At 47.3% G+C, this 12,831-nt stretch overlaps 63 non-coding genes and 3 pseudogenes across 63 annotated transcripts; all 66 read right to left on the bottom strand.

Annotated features, from left to right (window-relative positions):
- Positions 1 to 119, bottom strand: LOC148987950 (5S ribosomal RNA). Its single transcript, XR_016167935.1, has one exon. It is a non-coding gene; the product is annotated as a 5S ribosomal RNA (ribosomal RNA).
- A 63-nt stretch (positions 120 to 182) lies between these two features.
- Positions 183 to 301, bottom strand: LOC148987949 (5S ribosomal RNA). Its single transcript, XR_016167934.1, has one exon. It is a non-coding gene; the product is annotated as a 5S ribosomal RNA (ribosomal RNA).
- A 63-nt stretch (positions 302 to 364) lies between these two features.
- LOC148987948 (5S ribosomal RNA) lies at positions 365 to 483 on the bottom strand. The gene has a single exon (XR_016167933.1). It is a non-coding gene; the product is annotated as a 5S ribosomal RNA (ribosomal RNA).
- A 63-nt stretch (positions 484 to 546) lies between these two features.
- LOC148987947 (5S ribosomal RNA) lies at positions 547 to 665 on the bottom strand. The gene has a single exon (XR_016167932.1). It is a non-coding gene; the product is annotated as a 5S ribosomal RNA (ribosomal RNA).
- A 63-nt stretch (positions 666 to 728) lies between these two features.
- LOC148987946 (5S ribosomal RNA) lies at positions 729 to 847 on the bottom strand. The gene has a single exon (XR_016161152.1). It is a non-coding gene; the product is annotated as a 5S ribosomal RNA (ribosomal RNA).
- A 63-nt stretch (positions 848 to 910) lies between these two features.
- LOC148987945 (5S ribosomal RNA) lies at positions 911 to 1,029 on the bottom strand. Its single transcript, XR_016161363.1, has one exon. It is a non-coding gene; the product is annotated as a 5S ribosomal RNA (ribosomal RNA).
- A 63-nt stretch (positions 1,030 to 1,092) lies between these two features.
- LOC148987944 (5S ribosomal RNA) lies at positions 1,093 to 1,211 on the bottom strand. Its single transcript, XR_016162895.1, has one exon. It is a non-coding gene; the product is annotated as a 5S ribosomal RNA (ribosomal RNA).
- A 63-nt stretch (positions 1,212 to 1,274) lies between these two features.
- On the bottom strand, positions 1,275 to 1,393 carry LOC148987943 (5S ribosomal RNA). The gene has a single exon (XR_016167931.1). It is a non-coding gene; the product is annotated as a 5S ribosomal RNA (ribosomal RNA).
- Positions 1,394 to 1,456: 63 nt separating this feature from the next.
- LOC148987942 (5S ribosomal RNA) lies at positions 1,457 to 1,575 on the bottom strand. Its single transcript, XR_016167930.1, has one exon. It is a non-coding gene; the product is annotated as a 5S ribosomal RNA (ribosomal RNA).
- A 164-nt stretch (positions 1,576 to 1,739) lies between these two features.
- On the bottom strand, positions 1,740 to 1,858 carry LOC148987941 (5S ribosomal RNA). Its single transcript, XR_016167929.1, has one exon. It is a non-coding gene; the product is annotated as a 5S ribosomal RNA (ribosomal RNA).
- Positions 1,859 to 1,921: 63 nt separating this feature from the next.
- On the bottom strand, positions 1,922 to 2,040 carry LOC148987940 (5S ribosomal RNA). Its single transcript, XR_016167928.1, has one exon. It is a non-coding gene; the product is annotated as a 5S ribosomal RNA (ribosomal RNA).
- A 63-nt stretch (positions 2,041 to 2,103) lies between these two features.
- On the bottom strand, positions 2,104 to 2,222 carry LOC148987939 (5S ribosomal RNA). Its single transcript, XR_016167927.1, has one exon. It is a non-coding gene; the product is annotated as a 5S ribosomal RNA (ribosomal RNA).
- Positions 2,223 to 2,285: 63 nt separating this feature from the next.
- Positions 2,286 to 2,404, bottom strand: LOC148987938 (5S ribosomal RNA; annotated as a pseudogene).
- Positions 2,405 to 2,467: 63 nt separating this feature from the next.
- On the bottom strand, positions 2,468 to 2,586 carry LOC148987937 (5S ribosomal RNA). The gene has a single exon (XR_016162291.1). It is a non-coding gene; the product is annotated as a 5S ribosomal RNA (ribosomal RNA).
- A 63-nt stretch (positions 2,587 to 2,649) lies between these two features.
- On the bottom strand, positions 2,650 to 2,768 carry LOC148987936 (5S ribosomal RNA). The gene has a single exon (XR_016167925.1). It is a non-coding gene; the product is annotated as a 5S ribosomal RNA (ribosomal RNA).
- Positions 2,769 to 2,831: 63 nt separating this feature from the next.
- LOC148987935 (5S ribosomal RNA) lies at positions 2,832 to 2,950 on the bottom strand. The gene has a single exon (XR_016167924.1). It is a non-coding gene; the product is annotated as a 5S ribosomal RNA (ribosomal RNA).
- Positions 2,951 to 3,013: 63 nt separating this feature from the next.
- LOC148987934 (5S ribosomal RNA) lies at positions 3,014 to 3,132 on the bottom strand. Its single transcript, XR_016167923.1, has one exon. It is a non-coding gene; the product is annotated as a 5S ribosomal RNA (ribosomal RNA).
- Positions 3,133 to 3,195: 63 nt separating this feature from the next.
- On the bottom strand, positions 3,196 to 3,314 carry LOC148987933 (5S ribosomal RNA). The gene has a single exon (XR_016162894.1). It is a non-coding gene; the product is annotated as a 5S ribosomal RNA (ribosomal RNA).
- Positions 3,315 to 3,377: 63 nt separating this feature from the next.
- On the bottom strand, positions 3,378 to 3,496 carry LOC148987932 (5S ribosomal RNA). The gene has a single exon (XR_016167922.1). It is a non-coding gene; the product is annotated as a 5S ribosomal RNA (ribosomal RNA).
- Positions 3,497 to 3,559: 63 nt separating this feature from the next.
- On the bottom strand, positions 3,560 to 3,678 carry LOC148987931 (5S ribosomal RNA). Its single transcript, XR_016163778.1, has one exon. It is a non-coding gene; the product is annotated as a 5S ribosomal RNA (ribosomal RNA).
- A 171-nt stretch (positions 3,679 to 3,849) lies between these two features.
- Positions 3,850 to 3,968, bottom strand: LOC148987930 (5S ribosomal RNA). Its single transcript, XR_016167921.1, has one exon. It is a non-coding gene; the product is annotated as a 5S ribosomal RNA (ribosomal RNA).
- A 63-nt stretch (positions 3,969 to 4,031) lies between these two features.
- On the bottom strand, positions 4,032 to 4,150 carry LOC148987929 (5S ribosomal RNA). The gene has a single exon (XR_016162893.1). It is a non-coding gene; the product is annotated as a 5S ribosomal RNA (ribosomal RNA).
- A 63-nt stretch (positions 4,151 to 4,213) lies between these two features.
- Positions 4,214 to 4,332, bottom strand: LOC148987928 (5S ribosomal RNA). The gene has a single exon (XR_016167920.1). It is a non-coding gene; the product is annotated as a 5S ribosomal RNA (ribosomal RNA).
- Positions 4,333 to 4,395: 63 nt separating this feature from the next.
- Positions 4,396 to 4,514, bottom strand: LOC148987927 (5S ribosomal RNA). Its single transcript, XR_016167919.1, has one exon. It is a non-coding gene; the product is annotated as a 5S ribosomal RNA (ribosomal RNA).
- A 170-nt stretch (positions 4,515 to 4,684) lies between these two features.
- On the bottom strand, positions 4,685 to 4,803 carry LOC148987926 (5S ribosomal RNA). Its single transcript, XR_016167918.1, has one exon. It is a non-coding gene; the product is annotated as a 5S ribosomal RNA (ribosomal RNA).
- Positions 4,804 to 4,866: 63 nt separating this feature from the next.
- Positions 4,867 to 4,985, bottom strand: LOC148987925 (5S ribosomal RNA). The gene has a single exon (XR_016167917.1). It is a non-coding gene; the product is annotated as a 5S ribosomal RNA (ribosomal RNA).
- Positions 4,986 to 5,048: 63 nt separating this feature from the next.
- Positions 5,049 to 5,167, bottom strand: LOC148987924 (5S ribosomal RNA). Its single transcript, XR_016167916.1, has one exon. It is a non-coding gene; the product is annotated as a 5S ribosomal RNA (ribosomal RNA).
- A 63-nt stretch (positions 5,168 to 5,230) lies between these two features.
- LOC148987923 (5S ribosomal RNA) lies at positions 5,231 to 5,349 on the bottom strand (annotated as a pseudogene).
- A 63-nt stretch (positions 5,350 to 5,412) lies between these two features.
- On the bottom strand, positions 5,413 to 5,531 carry LOC148987922 (5S ribosomal RNA). The gene has a single exon (XR_016162290.1). It is a non-coding gene; the product is annotated as a 5S ribosomal RNA (ribosomal RNA).
- Positions 5,532 to 5,594: 63 nt separating this feature from the next.
- On the bottom strand, positions 5,595 to 5,713 carry LOC148987921 (5S ribosomal RNA). Its single transcript, XR_016167914.1, has one exon. It is a non-coding gene; the product is annotated as a 5S ribosomal RNA (ribosomal RNA).
- A 63-nt stretch (positions 5,714 to 5,776) lies between these two features.
- On the bottom strand, positions 5,777 to 5,895 carry LOC148987920 (5S ribosomal RNA). Its single transcript, XR_016167913.1, has one exon. It is a non-coding gene; the product is annotated as a 5S ribosomal RNA (ribosomal RNA).
- Positions 5,896 to 5,958: 63 nt separating this feature from the next.
- On the bottom strand, positions 5,959 to 6,077 carry LOC148987919 (5S ribosomal RNA). Its single transcript, XR_016167912.1, has one exon. It is a non-coding gene; the product is annotated as a 5S ribosomal RNA (ribosomal RNA).
- Positions 6,078 to 6,140: 63 nt separating this feature from the next.
- LOC148987918 (5S ribosomal RNA) lies at positions 6,141 to 6,259 on the bottom strand. The gene has a single exon (XR_016162892.1). It is a non-coding gene; the product is annotated as a 5S ribosomal RNA (ribosomal RNA).
- A 63-nt stretch (positions 6,260 to 6,322) lies between these two features.
- LOC148987917 (5S ribosomal RNA) lies at positions 6,323 to 6,441 on the bottom strand. Its single transcript, XR_016167911.1, has one exon. It is a non-coding gene; the product is annotated as a 5S ribosomal RNA (ribosomal RNA).
- Positions 6,442 to 6,504: 63 nt separating this feature from the next.
- LOC148987916 (5S ribosomal RNA) lies at positions 6,505 to 6,623 on the bottom strand. Its single transcript, XR_016163777.1, has one exon. It is a non-coding gene; the product is annotated as a 5S ribosomal RNA (ribosomal RNA).
- A 170-nt stretch (positions 6,624 to 6,793) lies between these two features.
- On the bottom strand, positions 6,794 to 6,912 carry LOC148987915 (5S ribosomal RNA). Its single transcript, XR_016167910.1, has one exon. It is a non-coding gene; the product is annotated as a 5S ribosomal RNA (ribosomal RNA).
- A 63-nt stretch (positions 6,913 to 6,975) lies between these two features.
- LOC148987914 (5S ribosomal RNA) lies at positions 6,976 to 7,094 on the bottom strand. The gene has a single exon (XR_016162891.1). It is a non-coding gene; the product is annotated as a 5S ribosomal RNA (ribosomal RNA).
- Positions 7,095 to 7,157: 63 nt separating this feature from the next.
- On the bottom strand, positions 7,158 to 7,276 carry LOC148987913 (5S ribosomal RNA). The gene has a single exon (XR_016167909.1). It is a non-coding gene; the product is annotated as a 5S ribosomal RNA (ribosomal RNA).
- Positions 7,277 to 7,339: 63 nt separating this feature from the next.
- On the bottom strand, positions 7,340 to 7,458 carry LOC148987912 (5S ribosomal RNA). The gene has a single exon (XR_016167908.1). It is a non-coding gene; the product is annotated as a 5S ribosomal RNA (ribosomal RNA).
- A 171-nt stretch (positions 7,459 to 7,629) lies between these two features.
- On the bottom strand, positions 7,630 to 7,748 carry LOC148987911 (5S ribosomal RNA). The gene has a single exon (XR_016167907.1). It is a non-coding gene; the product is annotated as a 5S ribosomal RNA (ribosomal RNA).
- Positions 7,749 to 7,811: 63 nt separating this feature from the next.
- On the bottom strand, positions 7,812 to 7,930 carry LOC148987910 (5S ribosomal RNA). Its single transcript, XR_016167906.1, has one exon. It is a non-coding gene; the product is annotated as a 5S ribosomal RNA (ribosomal RNA).
- A 63-nt stretch (positions 7,931 to 7,993) lies between these two features.
- LOC148987909 (5S ribosomal RNA) lies at positions 7,994 to 8,112 on the bottom strand. The gene has a single exon (XR_016167905.1). It is a non-coding gene; the product is annotated as a 5S ribosomal RNA (ribosomal RNA).
- A 63-nt stretch (positions 8,113 to 8,175) lies between these two features.
- LOC148987908 (5S ribosomal RNA) lies at positions 8,176 to 8,294 on the bottom strand. The gene has a single exon (XR_016167903.1). It is a non-coding gene; the product is annotated as a 5S ribosomal RNA (ribosomal RNA).
- A 63-nt stretch (positions 8,295 to 8,357) lies between these two features.
- LOC148987907 (5S ribosomal RNA) lies at positions 8,358 to 8,476 on the bottom strand. Its single transcript, XR_016167902.1, has one exon. It is a non-coding gene; the product is annotated as a 5S ribosomal RNA (ribosomal RNA).
- A 63-nt stretch (positions 8,477 to 8,539) lies between these two features.
- Positions 8,540 to 8,658, bottom strand: LOC148987906 (5S ribosomal RNA). The gene has a single exon (XR_016161151.1). It is a non-coding gene; the product is annotated as a 5S ribosomal RNA (ribosomal RNA).
- Positions 8,659 to 8,721: 63 nt separating this feature from the next.
- LOC148987905 (5S ribosomal RNA) lies at positions 8,722 to 8,840 on the bottom strand. The gene has a single exon (XR_016161362.1). It is a non-coding gene; the product is annotated as a 5S ribosomal RNA (ribosomal RNA).
- A 63-nt stretch (positions 8,841 to 8,903) lies between these two features.
- On the bottom strand, positions 8,904 to 9,022 carry LOC148987904 (5S ribosomal RNA). Its single transcript, XR_016162890.1, has one exon. It is a non-coding gene; the product is annotated as a 5S ribosomal RNA (ribosomal RNA).
- A 63-nt stretch (positions 9,023 to 9,085) lies between these two features.
- LOC148987903 (5S ribosomal RNA) lies at positions 9,086 to 9,204 on the bottom strand. Its single transcript, XR_016167901.1, has one exon. It is a non-coding gene; the product is annotated as a 5S ribosomal RNA (ribosomal RNA).
- Positions 9,205 to 9,267: 63 nt separating this feature from the next.
- LOC148987902 (5S ribosomal RNA) lies at positions 9,268 to 9,386 on the bottom strand. Its single transcript, XR_016167900.1, has one exon. It is a non-coding gene; the product is annotated as a 5S ribosomal RNA (ribosomal RNA).
- Positions 9,387 to 9,550: 164 nt separating this feature from the next.
- LOC148987901 (5S ribosomal RNA) lies at positions 9,551 to 9,669 on the bottom strand. The gene has a single exon (XR_016167899.1). It is a non-coding gene; the product is annotated as a 5S ribosomal RNA (ribosomal RNA).
- A 63-nt stretch (positions 9,670 to 9,732) lies between these two features.
- LOC148987900 (5S ribosomal RNA) lies at positions 9,733 to 9,851 on the bottom strand. Its single transcript, XR_016167898.1, has one exon. It is a non-coding gene; the product is annotated as a 5S ribosomal RNA (ribosomal RNA).
- Positions 9,852 to 9,914: 63 nt separating this feature from the next.
- LOC148987899 (5S ribosomal RNA) lies at positions 9,915 to 10,033 on the bottom strand. Its single transcript, XR_016167897.1, has one exon. It is a non-coding gene; the product is annotated as a 5S ribosomal RNA (ribosomal RNA).
- Positions 10,034 to 10,096: 63 nt separating this feature from the next.
- Positions 10,097 to 10,215, bottom strand: LOC148987898 (5S ribosomal RNA; annotated as a pseudogene).
- A 63-nt stretch (positions 10,216 to 10,278) lies between these two features.
- Positions 10,279 to 10,397, bottom strand: LOC148987897 (5S ribosomal RNA). The gene has a single exon (XR_016162289.1). It is a non-coding gene; the product is annotated as a 5S ribosomal RNA (ribosomal RNA).
- Positions 10,398 to 10,460: 63 nt separating this feature from the next.
- LOC148987896 (5S ribosomal RNA) lies at positions 10,461 to 10,579 on the bottom strand. Its single transcript, XR_016167896.1, has one exon. It is a non-coding gene; the product is annotated as a 5S ribosomal RNA (ribosomal RNA).
- A 63-nt stretch (positions 10,580 to 10,642) lies between these two features.
- Positions 10,643 to 10,761, bottom strand: LOC148987895 (5S ribosomal RNA). The gene has a single exon (XR_016167895.1). It is a non-coding gene; the product is annotated as a 5S ribosomal RNA (ribosomal RNA).
- A 63-nt stretch (positions 10,762 to 10,824) lies between these two features.
- On the bottom strand, positions 10,825 to 10,943 carry LOC148987894 (5S ribosomal RNA). The gene has a single exon (XR_016167894.1). It is a non-coding gene; the product is annotated as a 5S ribosomal RNA (ribosomal RNA).
- A 63-nt stretch (positions 10,944 to 11,006) lies between these two features.
- Positions 11,007 to 11,125, bottom strand: LOC148987893 (5S ribosomal RNA). Its single transcript, XR_016162889.1, has one exon. It is a non-coding gene; the product is annotated as a 5S ribosomal RNA (ribosomal RNA).
- Positions 11,126 to 11,188: 63 nt separating this feature from the next.
- On the bottom strand, positions 11,189 to 11,307 carry LOC148987892 (5S ribosomal RNA). Its single transcript, XR_016167892.1, has one exon. It is a non-coding gene; the product is annotated as a 5S ribosomal RNA (ribosomal RNA).
- Positions 11,308 to 11,370: 63 nt separating this feature from the next.
- LOC148987891 (5S ribosomal RNA) lies at positions 11,371 to 11,489 on the bottom strand. Its single transcript, XR_016163776.1, has one exon. It is a non-coding gene; the product is annotated as a 5S ribosomal RNA (ribosomal RNA).
- Positions 11,490 to 11,660: 171 nt separating this feature from the next.
- LOC148987890 (5S ribosomal RNA) lies at positions 11,661 to 11,779 on the bottom strand. The gene has a single exon (XR_016167891.1). It is a non-coding gene; the product is annotated as a 5S ribosomal RNA (ribosomal RNA).
- A 63-nt stretch (positions 11,780 to 11,842) lies between these two features.
- On the bottom strand, positions 11,843 to 11,961 carry LOC148987889 (5S ribosomal RNA). Its single transcript, XR_016162888.1, has one exon. It is a non-coding gene; the product is annotated as a 5S ribosomal RNA (ribosomal RNA).
- A 63-nt stretch (positions 11,962 to 12,024) lies between these two features.
- LOC148987888 (5S ribosomal RNA) lies at positions 12,025 to 12,143 on the bottom strand. Its single transcript, XR_016167890.1, has one exon. It is a non-coding gene; the product is annotated as a 5S ribosomal RNA (ribosomal RNA).
- Positions 12,144 to 12,206: 63 nt separating this feature from the next.
- On the bottom strand, positions 12,207 to 12,325 carry LOC148987887 (5S ribosomal RNA). The gene has a single exon (XR_016167889.1). It is a non-coding gene; the product is annotated as a 5S ribosomal RNA (ribosomal RNA).
- A 171-nt stretch (positions 12,326 to 12,496) lies between these two features.
- On the bottom strand, positions 12,497 to 12,615 carry LOC148987886 (5S ribosomal RNA). The gene has a single exon (XR_016167888.1). It is a non-coding gene; the product is annotated as a 5S ribosomal RNA (ribosomal RNA).
- Positions 12,616 to 12,678: 63 nt separating this feature from the next.
- LOC148987885 (5S ribosomal RNA) lies at positions 12,679 to 12,797 on the bottom strand. The gene has a single exon (XR_016167887.1). It is a non-coding gene; the product is annotated as a 5S ribosomal RNA (ribosomal RNA).
- Positions 12,798 to 12,831: the final 34 nt, after the last annotated feature.

The raw sequence follows: 12,831 nt of genomic DNA, 5'->3' as shown, positions 1-12,831 counted from the left end.
AGCTTACAGCACCTGGTATTCCCAGGCGGTCTCCCATCCAAGTACTAACCAGGCCCGACCCTGCTTAGCTTCCGAGATCAGACGAGTTCGGGCGTTCTCAAGGTGGTATGGCCGTAAGCGAAATCTGCTGCCAAAATTGGGCTATTTGAATGGTTAGAACATTAGGGTAGTAAACTATATAAAGCTTACAGCACCTGGTATTCCCAGGCGGTCTCCCATCCAAGTACTAACCAGGCCCGACCCTGCTTAGCTTCCGAGATCAGACGAGTTCGGGCGTTCTCAAGGTGGTATGGCCGTAAGCGAAATCTGCTGCCAAAATTGGGCTATTTGAATAGTTAAAACATTAGGGTAGTAAACTATATAAAGCTTACAGCACCTGGTATTCCCAGGCGGTCTCCCATCCAAGTACTAACCAGGCCCGACCCTGCTTAGCTTCCGAGATCAGACGAGTTCGGGCGTTCTCAAGGTGGTATGGCCGTAAGCGAAATCTGCTGCCAAAATTGGGCTATTTGAATGGTTAGAACATTAGGGTAGTAAACTATATAAAGCTTACAGCACCTGGTATTCCCAGGCGGTCTCCCATCCAAGTACTAACCAGGCCCGACCCTGCTTAGCTTCCGAGATCAGACGAGTTCGGGCGTTCTCAAGGTGGTATGGCCGTAAGCGAAATCTGCTGCCAAAATTGGGCTATTTGAATGGTTAGAACATTAGGGTAGTAAACTATATAAAGCTTACAGCACCTGGTATTCCCAGGCGGTCTCCCATCCAAGTACTAACCAGGCCCGACCCTGCTTAGCTTCCGAGACCAGACGAGTTCGGGCGTTCTCAAGGTGGTATGGCCGTAAGCGAAATCTGCTGCCAAAATTGGGCTATTTGAATGGTTAGAACATTAGGGTAGTAAACTATATAAAGCTTACAGCACCTGGTATTCACAGGCGGTCTCCCATCCAAGTACTAACCAGGCCCGACCCTGCTTAGCTTCCGAGATCAGACGAGTTCGGGCGTTCTCAAGGTGGTATGGCCGTAAGCGAAATCTGCTGCCAAAATTGGGCTATTTGAATGGTTAGAACATTAGGGTAGTAAACTACATAAAGCTTACAGCACCTGGTATTCCCAGGCGGTCTCCCATCCAAGTACTAACCAGGCCCGACCCTGCTTAGCTTCCGAGATCAGACGAGTTCGGGCGTTCTCAAGGTGGTATGGTCGTAAGCGAAATCTCCTGCCAAAATTGGGCTATTTGAATGGTTAGAACATTAGGGTAGTAAACTACATAAAGCTTACAGCACCTGGTATTCCCAGGCGGTCTCCCATCCAAGTACTAACCAGGCCCGACCCTGCTTAGCTTCCGAGATCAGACGAGTTCGGGCGTTCTCAAGGTGGTATGGCCGTAAGCGAAATCTGCTGCCAAAATTGGGCTATTTGAATGGTTAGAACATTAGGGTAGTAAACTACATAAAGCTTACAGCACCTGGTATTCCCAGGCGGTCTCCCATCCAAGTACTAACCAGGCCCGACCCTGCTTAGCTTCCGAGATCAGACGAGTTCGGGCGTTCTCAAGGTGGTATGGCCGTAAGCGAAATCTGCAGCCAAAATTGGGCTATTTGAAGAAGAAAAAAAAGAGACTCTTTCAGGCTTTCTGAAGAAACTGAGAGACTATTTCAGGAATTTTGAGGGGAAAAAAGACAATTTAGGATTTTTGAAACATTTCATTGACTCTTTTTTTTTTTTTTAAACAATAAAGCTTACAGCACCTGGTATTCCCAGGCGGTCTCCCATCCAAGTACTAACCAGGCCCGACCCTGCTTAGCTTCCGAGATCAGACGAGTTCGGGCGTTCTCAAGGTGGTATGGCCGTAAGCGAAATCTGCTGCCAAAATTGGGCTATTTGAATAGTTAAAACATTAGGGTAGTAAACTATATAAAGCTTACAGCACCTGGTATTCCCAGGCGGTCTCCCATCCAAGTACTAACCAGGCCCGACCCTGCTTAGCTTCCGAGATCAGACGAGTTCGGGCGTTCTCAAGGTGGTATGGCCGTAAGCGAAATCTGCTGCCAAAATTGGGCTATTTGAATGGTTAGAACATTAGGGTAGTAAACTATATAAAGCTTACAGCACCTGGTATTCCCAGGCGGTCTCCCATCCAAGTACTAACCAGGCCCGACCCTGCTTAGCTTCCGAGATCAGACGAGTTCGGGCGTTCTCAAGGTGGTATGGCCGTAAGCGAAATCTGCTGCCAAAATTGGGCTATTTGAATAGTTAAAACATTAGGGTAGTAAACTATATAAAGCTTACAGCACCTGCTATTCCCAGGCGGTCTCCCATCCAAGTACTAACCAGGCCCGACCCTGCCTAGCTTCCGAGATCAGACGAGTTCGGGCGTTCTTAAGGTGGTATGGCCGTAAGCGAAATCTGCTGCCAAAATTGGGCTATTTGAATAGTTGAAACATTAGGGTAGTAAACTATATAAAGCTTACAGCACCTGCTATTCCCAGGCGGTCTCCCATCCAAGTACTAACCAGGCCCGACCCTGCTTAGCTTCCGAGATCAGACGAGTTCGGGCGTTCTCAAGGTGGTATGGCCGTAAGCGAAATCTGCTGCCAAAATTGGGCTATTTGAATGGTTAGAACATTAGGGTAGTAAACTATATAAAGCTTACAGCACCTGGTATTCCCAGGCGGTCTCCCATCCAAGTACTAACCAGGCCCGACCCTGCTTAGCTTCCGAGATCAGACGAGTTCGGGCGTTCTCAAGGTGGTATGGCCGTAAGCGAAATCTGCTGCCAAAATTGGGCTATTTGAATAGTTAAAACATTAGGGTAGTAAACTATATAAAGCTTACAGCACCTGGTATTCCCAGGCGGTCTCCCATCCAAGTACTAACCAGGCCCGACCCTGCTTAGCTTCCGAGATCAGACGAGTTCGGGCGTTCTCAAGGTGGTATGGCCGTAAGCGAAATCTGCTGCCAAAATTGGGCTATTTGAATGGTTAGAACATTAGGGTAGTAAACTATATAAAGCTTACAGCACCTGGTATTCCCAGGCGGTCTCCCATCCAAGTACTAACCAGGCCCGACCCTGCTTAGCTTCCGAGATCAGACGAGTTCGGGCGTTCTCAAGGTGGTATGGCCGTAAGCGAAATCTGTTGCCAAAATTGGGCTATTTGAATGGTTAGAACATTAGGGTAGTAAACTACATAAAGCTTACAGCACCTGGTATTCCCAGGCGGTCTCCCATCCAAGTACTAACCAGGCCCGACCCTGCTTAGCTTCCGAGATCAGACGAGTTCGGGCGTTCTCAAGGTGGTATGGTCGTAAGCGAAATCTCCTGCCAAAATTGGGCTATTTGAATGGTTAGAACATTAGGGTAGTAAACTACATAAAGCTTACAGCACCTGGTATTCCCAGGCGGTCTCCCATCCAAGTACTAACCAGGCCCGACCCTGCTTAGCTTCCGAGATCAGACGAGTTCGGGCGTTCTCAAGGTGGTATGGCCGTAAGCGAAATCTGCTGCCAAAATTGGGCTATTTGAATGGTTAGAACATTAGGGTAGTAAACTACATAAAGCTTACAGCACCTGGTATTCCCAGGCGGTCTCCCATCCAAGTACTAACCAGGCCCGACCCTGCTTAGCTTCCGAGATGAGACGAGTTCGGGCGTTCTCAAGGTGGTATGGCCGTAAGCGAAATCTGCAGCCAAAATTGGGCTATTTGAAGAAGAAAAAAAAGAGACTCTTTCAGGCTTTCTGAAGAAACTGAGAGACTATTTCAGGAATTTTGAGGGGAAAAAAGACAATTTAGGATTTTTGAAACATTTCATTGACTCTTTTTTTTTTTTTTTTTTTTTAAACAATAAAGCTTACAGCACCTGGTATTCCCAGGCGGTCTCCCATCCAAGTACTAACCAGGCCCGACCCTGCTTAGCTTCCGAGATCAGACGAGTTCGGGCGTTCTCAAGGTGGTATGGCCGTAAGCGAAATCTGCTGCCAAAATTGGGCTATTTGAATGGTTAGAACATTAGGGTAGTAAACTACATAAAGCTTACAGCACCTGGTATTCCCAGGCGGTCTCCCATCCAAGTACTAACCAGGCCCGACCCTGCTTAGCTTCCGAGATCAGACGAGTTCGGGCGTTCTCAAGGTGGTATGGTCGTAAGCAAAATCTCCTGCCAAAATTGGGCTATTTGAATGGTTAGAACATTAGGGTAGTAAACTACATAAAGCTTACAGCACCTGGTATTCCCAGGCGGTCTCCCATCCAAGTACTAACCAGGCCCGACCCTGCTTAGCTTCCGAGATCAGACGAGTTCGGGCGTTCTCAAGGTGGTATGGCCGTAAGCGAAATCTGCTGCCAAAATTGGGCTATTTGAATGATTAGAACATTAGGGTAGTAAACTACATAAAGCTTACAGCACCTGGTATTCCCAGGCGGTCTCCCATCCAAGTACTAACCAGGCCCGACCCTGCTTAGCTTCCGAGATCAGACGAGTTCGGGCGTTCTCAAGGTGGTATGGCCGTAAGCGAAATCTGCAGCCAAAATTGGGCTATTTGAAGAAGAAAAAAAAGAGACTCTTTCAGGCTTTCTGAAGAAACTGAGAGACTATTTCAGGAATTTTGAGGGGAAAAAAGACAATTTAGGATTTTTGAAACATTTCATTGACTCTTTTTTTTTTTTTTTTTTTTAAACAATAAAGCTTACAGCACCTGGTATTCCCAGGCGGTCTCCCATCCAAGTACTAACCAGGCCCGACCCTGCTTAGCTTCCGAGATCAGACGAGTTCGGGCGTTCTCAAGGTGGTATGGCCGTAAGCGAAATCTGCTGCCAAAATTGGGCTATTTGAATAGTTAAAACATTAGGGTAGTAAACTATATAAAGCTTACAGCACCTGGTATTCCCAGGCGGTCTCCCATCCAAGTACTAACCAGGCCCGACCCTGCTTAGCTTCCGAGATCAGACGAGTTCGGGCGTTCTCAAGGTGGTATGGCCGTAAGCGAAATCTGCTGCCAAAATTGGGCTATTTGAATGGTTAGAACATTAGGGTAGTAAACTATATAAAGCTTACAGCACCTGGTATTCCCAGGCGGTCTCCCATCCAAGTACTAACCAGGCCCGACCCTGCTTAGCTTCCGAGATCAGACGAGTTCGGGCGTTCTCAAGGTGGTATGGCCGTAAGCGAAATCTGCTGCCAAAATTGGGCTATTTGAATAGTTAAAACATTAGGGTAGTAAACTATATAAAGCTTACAGCACCTGCTATTCCCAGGCGGTCTCCCATCCAAGTACTAACCAGGCCCGACCCTGCCTAGCTTCCGAGATCAGACGAGTTCGGGCGTTCTTAAGGTGGTATGGCCGTAAGCGAAATCTGCTGCCAAAATTGGGCTATTTGAATAGTTGAAACATTAGGGTAGTAAACTATATAAAGCTTACAGCACCTGCTATTCCCAGGCGGTCTCCCATCCAAGTACTAACCAGGCCCGACCCTGCTTAGCTTCCGAGATCAGACGAGTTCGGGCGTTCTCAAGGTGGTATGGCCGTAAGCGAAATCTGCTGCCAAAATTGGGCTATTTGAATGGTTAGAACATTAGGGTAGTAAACTATATAAAGCTTACAGCACCTGGTATTCCCAGGCGGTCTCCCATCCAAGTACTAACCAGGCCCGACCCTGCTTAGCTTCCGAGATCAGACGAGTTCGGGCGTTCTCAAGGTGGTATGGCCGTAAGCGAAATCTGCTGCCAAAATTGGGCTATTTGAATAGTTAAAACATTAGGGTAGTAAACTATATAAAGCTTACAGCACCTGGTATTCCCAGGCGGTCTCCCATCCAAGTACTAACCAGGCCCGACCCTGCTTAGCTTCCGAGATCAGACGAGTTCGGGCGTTCTCAAGGTGGTATGGCCGTAAGCGAAATCTGCTGCCAAAATTGGGCTATTTGAATGGTTAGAACATTAGGGTAGTAAACTATATAAAGCTTACAGCACCTGGTATTCCCAGGCGGTCTCCCATCCAAGTACTAACCAGGCCCGACCCTGCTTAGCTTCCGAGATCAGACGAGTTCGGGCGTTCTCAAGGTGGTATGGCCGTAAGCGAAATCTGTTGCCAAAATTGGGCTATTTGAATGGTTAGAACATTAGGGTAGTAAACTACATAAAGCTTACAGCACCTGGTATTCCCAGGCGGTCTCCCATCCAAGTACTAACCAGGCCCGACCCTGCTTAGCTTCCGAGATCAGACGAGTTCGGGCGTTCTCAAGGTGGTATGGTCGTAAGCGAAATCTCCTGCCAAAATTGGGCTATTTGAATGGTTAGAACATTAGGGTAGTAAACTACATAAAGCTTACAGCACCTGGTATTCCCAGGCGGTCTCCCATCCAAGTACTAACCAGGCCCGACCCTGCTTAGCTTCCGAGATCAGACGAGTTCGGGCGTTCTCAAGGTGGTATGGCCGTAAGCGAAATCTGCTGCCAAAATTGGGCTATTTGAATGGTTAGAACATTAGGGTAGTAAACTACATAAAGCTTACAGCACCTGGTATTCCCAGGCGGTCTCCCATCCAAGTACTAACCAGGCCCGACCCTGCTTAGCTTCCGAGATGAGACGAGTTCGGGCGTTCTCAAGGTGGTATGGCCGTAAGCGAAATCTGCAGCCAAAATTGGGCTATTTGAAGAAGAAAAAAAAGAGACTCTTTCAGGCTTTCTGAAGAAACTGAGAGACTATTTCAGGAATTTTGAGGGGAAAAAAGACAATTTAGGATTTTTGAAACATTTCATTGACTCTTTTTTTTTTTTTTTTTTTTAAACAATAAAGCTTACAGCACCTGGTATTCCCAGGCGGTCTCCCATCCAAGTACTAACCAGGCCCGACCCTGCTTAGCTTCCGAGATCAGACGAGTTCGGGCGTTCTCAAGGTGGTATGGCCGTAAGCGAAATCTGCTGCCAAAATTGGGCTATTTGAATGGTTAGAACATTAGGGTAGTAAACTACATAAAGCTTACAGCACCTGGTATTCCCAGGCGGTCTCCCATCCAAGTACTAACCAGGCCCGACCCTGCTTAGCTTCCGAGATCAGACGAGTTCGGGCGTTCTCAAGGTGGTATGGTCGTAAGCAAAATCTCCTGCCAAAATTGGGCTATTTGAATGGTTAGAACATTAGGGTAGTAAACTACATAAAGCTTACAGCACCTGGTATTCCCAGGCGGTCTCCCATCCAAGTACTAACCAGGCCCGACCCTGCTTAGCTTCCGAGATCAGACGAGTTCGGGCGTTCTCAAGGTGGTATGGCCGTAAGCGAAATCTGCTGCCAAAATTGGGCTATTTGAATGATTAGAACATTAGGGTAGTAAACTACATAAAGCTTACAGCACCTGGTATTCCCAGGCGGTCTCCCATCCAAGTACTAACCAGGCCCGACCCTGCTTAGCTTCCGAGATCAGACGAGTTCGGGCGTTCTCAAGGTGGTATGGCCGTAAGCGAAATCTGCAGCCAAAATTGGGCTATTTGAAGAAGAAAAAAAAGAGACTCTTTCAGGCTTTCTGAAGAAACTGAGAGACTATTTCAGGAATTTTGAGGGGAAAAAAGACAATTTAGGATTTTTGAAACATTTCATTGACTCTTTTTTTTTTTTTTTTTTTTTAAACAATAAAGCTTACAGCACCTGGTATTCCCAGGCGGTCTCCCATCCAAGTACTAACCAGGCCCGACCCTGCTTAGCTTCCGAGATCAGACGAGTTCGGGCGTTCTCAAGGTGGTATGGCCGTAAGCGAAATCTGCTGCCAAAATTGGGCTATTTGAATAGTTAAAACATTAGGGTAGTAAACTATATAAAGCTTACAGCACCTGGTATTCCCAGGCGGTCTCCCATCCAAGTACTAACCAGGCCCGACCCTGCTTAGCTTCCGAGATCAGACGAGTTCGGGCGTTCTCAAGGTGGTATGGCCGTAAGCGAAATCTGCTGCCAAAATTGGGCTATTTGAATGGTTAGAACATTAGGGTAGTAAACTATATAAAGCTTACAGCACCTGGTATTCCCAGGCGGTCTCCCATCCAAGTACTAACCAGGCCCGACCCTGCTTAGCTTCCGAGATCAGACGAGTTCGGGCGTTCTCAAGGTGGTATGGCCGTAAGCGAAATCTGCTGCCAAAATTGGGCTATTTGAATAGTTAAAACATTAGGGTAGTAAACTATATAAAGCTTACAGCACCTGGTATTCCCAGGCGGTCTCCCATCCAAGTACTAACCAGGCCCGACCCTGCTTAGCTTCCGAGATCAGACGAGTTCGGGCGTTCTCAAGGTGGTATGGCCGTAAGCGAAATCTGCTGCCAAAATTGGGCTATTTGAATGGTTAGAACATTAGGGTAGTAAACTATATAAAGCTTACAGCACCTGGTATTCCCAGGCGGTCTCCCATCCAAGTACTAACCAGGCCCGACCCTGCTTAGCTTCCGAGATCAGACGAGTTCGGGCGTTCTCAAGGTGGTATGGCCGTAAGCGAAATCTGCTGCCAAAATTGGGCTATTTGAATGGTTAGAACATTAGGGTAGTAAACTATATAAAGCTTACAGCACCTGGTATTCCCAGGCGGTCTCCCATCCAAGTACTAACCAGGCCCGACCCTGCTTAGCTTCCGAGACCAGACGAGTTCGGGCGTTCTCAAGGTGGTATGGCCGTAAGCGAAATCTGCTGCCAAAATTGGGCTATTTGAATGGTTAGAACATTAGGGTAGTAAACTATATAAAGCTTACAGCACCTGGTATTCACAGGCGGTCTCCCATCCAAGTACTAACCAGGCCCGACCCTGCTTAGCTTCCGAGATCAGACGAGTTCGGGCGTTCTCAAGGTGGTATGGCCGTAAGCGAAATCTGCTGCCAAAATTGGGCTATTTGAATGGTTAGAACATTAGGGTAGTAAACTACATAAAGCTTACAGCACCTGGTATTCCCAGGCGGTCTCCCATCCAAGTACTAACCAGGCCCGACCCTGCTTAGCTTCCGAGATCAGACGAGTTCGGGCGTTCTCAAGGTGGTATGGTCGTAAGCGAAATCTCCTGCCAAAATTGGGCTATTTGAATGGTTAGAACATTAGGGTAGTAAACTACATAAAGCTTACAGCACCTGGTATTCCCAGGCGGTCTCCCATCCAAGTACTAACCAGGCCCGACCCTGCTTAGCTTCCGAGATCAGACGAGTTCGGGCGTTCTCAAGGTGGTATGGCCGTAAGCGAAATCTGCTGCCAAAATTGGGCTATTTGAATGGTTAGAACATTAGGGTAGTAAACTACATAAAGCTTACAGCACCTGGTATTCCCAGGCGGTCTCCCATCCAAGTACTAACCAGGCCCGACCCTGCTTAGCTTCCGAGATCAGACGAGTTCGGGCGTTCTCAAGGTGGTATGGCCGTAAGCGAAATCTGCAGCCAAAATTGGGCTATTTGAAGAAGAAAAAAAAGAGACTCTTTCAGGCTTTCTGAAGAAACTGAGAGACTATTTCAGGAATTTTGAGGGGAAAAAAGACAATTTAGGATTTTTGAAACATTTCATTGACTCTTTTTTTTTTTTTTAAACAATAAAGCTTACAGCACCTGGTATTCCCAGGCGGTCTCCCATCCAAGTACTAACCAGGCCCGACCCTGCTTAGCTTCCGAGATCAGACGAGTTCGGGCGTTCTCAAGGTGGTATGGCCGTAAGCGAAATCTGCTGCCAAAATTGGGCTATTTGAATAGTTAAAACATTAGGGTAGTAAACTATATAAAGCTTACAGCACCTGGTATTCCCAGGCGGTCTCCCATCCAAGTACTAACCAGGCCCGACCCTGCTTAGCTTCCGAGATCAGACGAGTTCGGGCGTTCTCAAGGTGGTATGGCCGTAAGCGAAATCTGCTGCCAAAATTGGGCTATTTGAATGGTTAGAACATTAGGGTAGTAAACTATATAAAGCTTACAGCACCTGGTATTCCCAGGCGGTCTCCCATCCAAGTACTAACCAGGCCCGACCCTGCTTAGCTTCCGAGATCAGACGAGTTCGGGCGTTCTCAAGGTGGTATGGCCGTAAGCGAAATCTGCTGCCAAAATTGGGCTATTTGAATAGTTAAAACATTAGGGTAGTAAACTATATAAAGCTTACAGCACCTGCTATTCCCAGGCGGTCTCCCATCCAAGTACTAACCAGGCCCGACCCTGCCTAGCTTCCGAGATCAGACGAGTTCGGGCGTTCTTAAGGTGGTATGGCCGTAAGCGAAATCTGCTGCCAAAATTGGGCTATTTGAATAGTTGAAACATTAGGGTAGTAAACTATATAAAGCTTACAGCACCTGCTATTCCCAGGCGGTCTCCCATCCAAGTACTAACCAGGCCCGACCCTGCTTAGCTTCCGAGATCAGACGAGTTCGGGCGTTCTCAAGGTGGTATGGCCGTAAGCGAAATCTGCTGCCAAAATTGGGCTATTTGAATGGTTAGAACATTAGGGTAGTAAACTATATAAAGCTTACAGCACCTGGTATTCCCAGGCGGTCTCCCATCCAAGTACTAACCAGGCCCGACCCTGCTTAGCTTCCGAGATCAGACGAGTTCGGGCGTTCTCAAGGTGGTATGGCCGTAAGCGAAATCTGCTGCCAAAATTGGGCTATTTGAATAGTTAAAACATTAGGGTAGTAAACTATATAAAGCTTACAGCACCTGGTATTCCCAGGCGGTCTCCCATCCAAGTACTAACCAGGCCCGACCCTGCTTAGCTTCCGAGATCAGACGAGTTCGGGCGTTCTCAAGGTGGTATGGCCGTAAGCGAAATCTGCTGCCAAAATTGGGCTATTTGAATGGTTAGAACATTAGGGTAGTAAACTATATAAAGCTTACAGCACCTGGTATTCCCAGGCGGTCTCCCATCCAAGTACTAACCAGGCCCGACCCTGCTTAGCTTCCGAGATCAGACGAGTTCGGGCGTTCTCAAGGTGGTATGGCCGTAAGCGAAATCTGTTGCCAAAATTGGGCTATTTGAATGGTTAGAACATTAGGGTAGTAAACTACATAAAGCTTACAGCACCTGGTATTCCCAGGCGGTCTCCCATCCAAGTACTAACCAGGCCCGACCCTGCTTAGCTTCCGAGATCAGACGAGTTCGGGCGTTCTCAAGGTGGTATGGTCGTAAGCGAAATCTCCTGCCAAAATTGGGCTATTTGAATGGTTAGAACATTAGGGTAGTAAACTACATAAAGCTTACAGCACCTGGTATTCCCAGGCGGTCTCCCATCCAAGTACTAACCAGGCCCGACCCTGCTTAGCTTCCGAGATCAGACGAGTTCGGGCGTTCTCAAGGTGGTATGGCCGTAAGCGAAATCTGCTGCCAAAATTGGGCTATTTGAATGGTTAGAACATTAGGGTAGTAAACTACATAAAGCTTACAGCACCTGGTATTCCCAGGCGGTCTCCCATCCAAGTACTAACCAGGCCCGACCCTGCTTAGCTTCCGAGATGAGACGAGTTCGGGCGTTCTCAAGGTGGTATGGCCGTAAGCGAAATCTGCAGCCAAAATTGGGCTATTTGAAGAAGAAAAAAAAGAGACTCTTTCAGGCTTTCTGAAGAAACTGAGAGACTATTTCAGGAATTTTGAGGGGAAAAAAGACAATTTAGGATTTTTGAAACATTTCATTGACTCTTTTTTTTTTTTTTTTTTTTTAAACAATAAAGCTTACAGCACCTGGTATTCCCAGGCGGTCTCCCATCCAAGTACTAACCAGGCCCGACCCTGCTTAGCTTCCGAGATCAGACGAGTTCGGGCGTTCTCAAGGTGGTATGGCCGTAAGCGAAATCTGCTGCCAAAATTGGGCTATTTGAATGGTTAGAACATTAGGGTAGTAAACTACATAAAGCTTACAGCACCTGGTATTCCCAGGCGGTCTCCCATCCAAGTACTAACCAGGCCCGACCCTGCTTAGCTTCCGAGATCAGACGAGTTCGGGCGTTCTCAAGGTGGTATGGTCGTAAGCAAAATCTCCTGCCAAAATTGGGCTATTTGAATGGTTAGAACATTAGGGTAGTAAACTACATAAAGCTTACAGCACCTGGTATTCCCAGGCGGTCTCCCATCCAAGTACTAACCAGGCCCGACCCTGCTTAGCTTCCGAGATCAGACGAGTTCGGGCGTTCTCAAGGTGGTATGGCCGTAAGCGAAATCTGCTGCCAAAATTGGGCTATTTGAATGATTAGAACATTAGGGTAGTAAACTACATAAAGCTTACAGCACCTGGTATTCCCAGGCGGTCTCCCATCCAAGTACTAACCAGGCCCGACCCTGCTTAGCTTCCGAGATCAGACGAGTTCGGGCGTTCTCAAGGTGGTATGGCCGTAAGCGAAATCTGCAGCCAAAATTGGGCTATTTGAAGAAGAAAAAAAAGAGACTCTTTCAGGCTTTCTGAAGAAACTGAGAGACTATTTCAGGAATTTTGAGGGGAAAAAAGACAATTTAGGATTTTTGAAACATTTCATTGACTCTTTTTTTTTTTTTTTTTTTTTAAACAATAAAGCTTACAGCACCTGGTATTCCCAGGCGGTCTCCCATCCAAGTACTAACCAGGCCCGACCCTGCTTAGCTTCCGAGATCAGACGAGTTCGGGCGTTCTCAAGGTGGTATGGCCGTAAGCGAAATCTGCTGCCAAAATTGGGCTATTTGAATAGTTAAAACATTAGGGTAGTAAACTATATAAAGCTTACAGCACCTGGTATTCCCAGGCGGTCTCCCATCCAAGTACTAACCAGGCCCGACCCTGCTTAGCTTCCGAGATCAGACGAGTTCGGGCGTTCTCAAGGTGGTATGGCCGTAAGCGAAATCTGCTGCCAAAATTGGGCTATTTGAATGG

This window comes from Pimephales promelas, chromosome 3 (genome assembly GCF_988280905.1).
Source record: "Pimephales promelas chromosome 3, fPimPro1.hap1.1, whole genome shotgun sequence".
Taxonomy (NCBI): domain Eukaryota; kingdom Metazoa; phylum Chordata; class Actinopteri; order Cypriniformes; family Leuciscidae; genus Pimephales; species Pimephales promelas.
The sequence above is the reverse complement of the archived record's forward strand: the minus strand, read 5'-3'. Positions and strand labels throughout refer to the sequence as shown.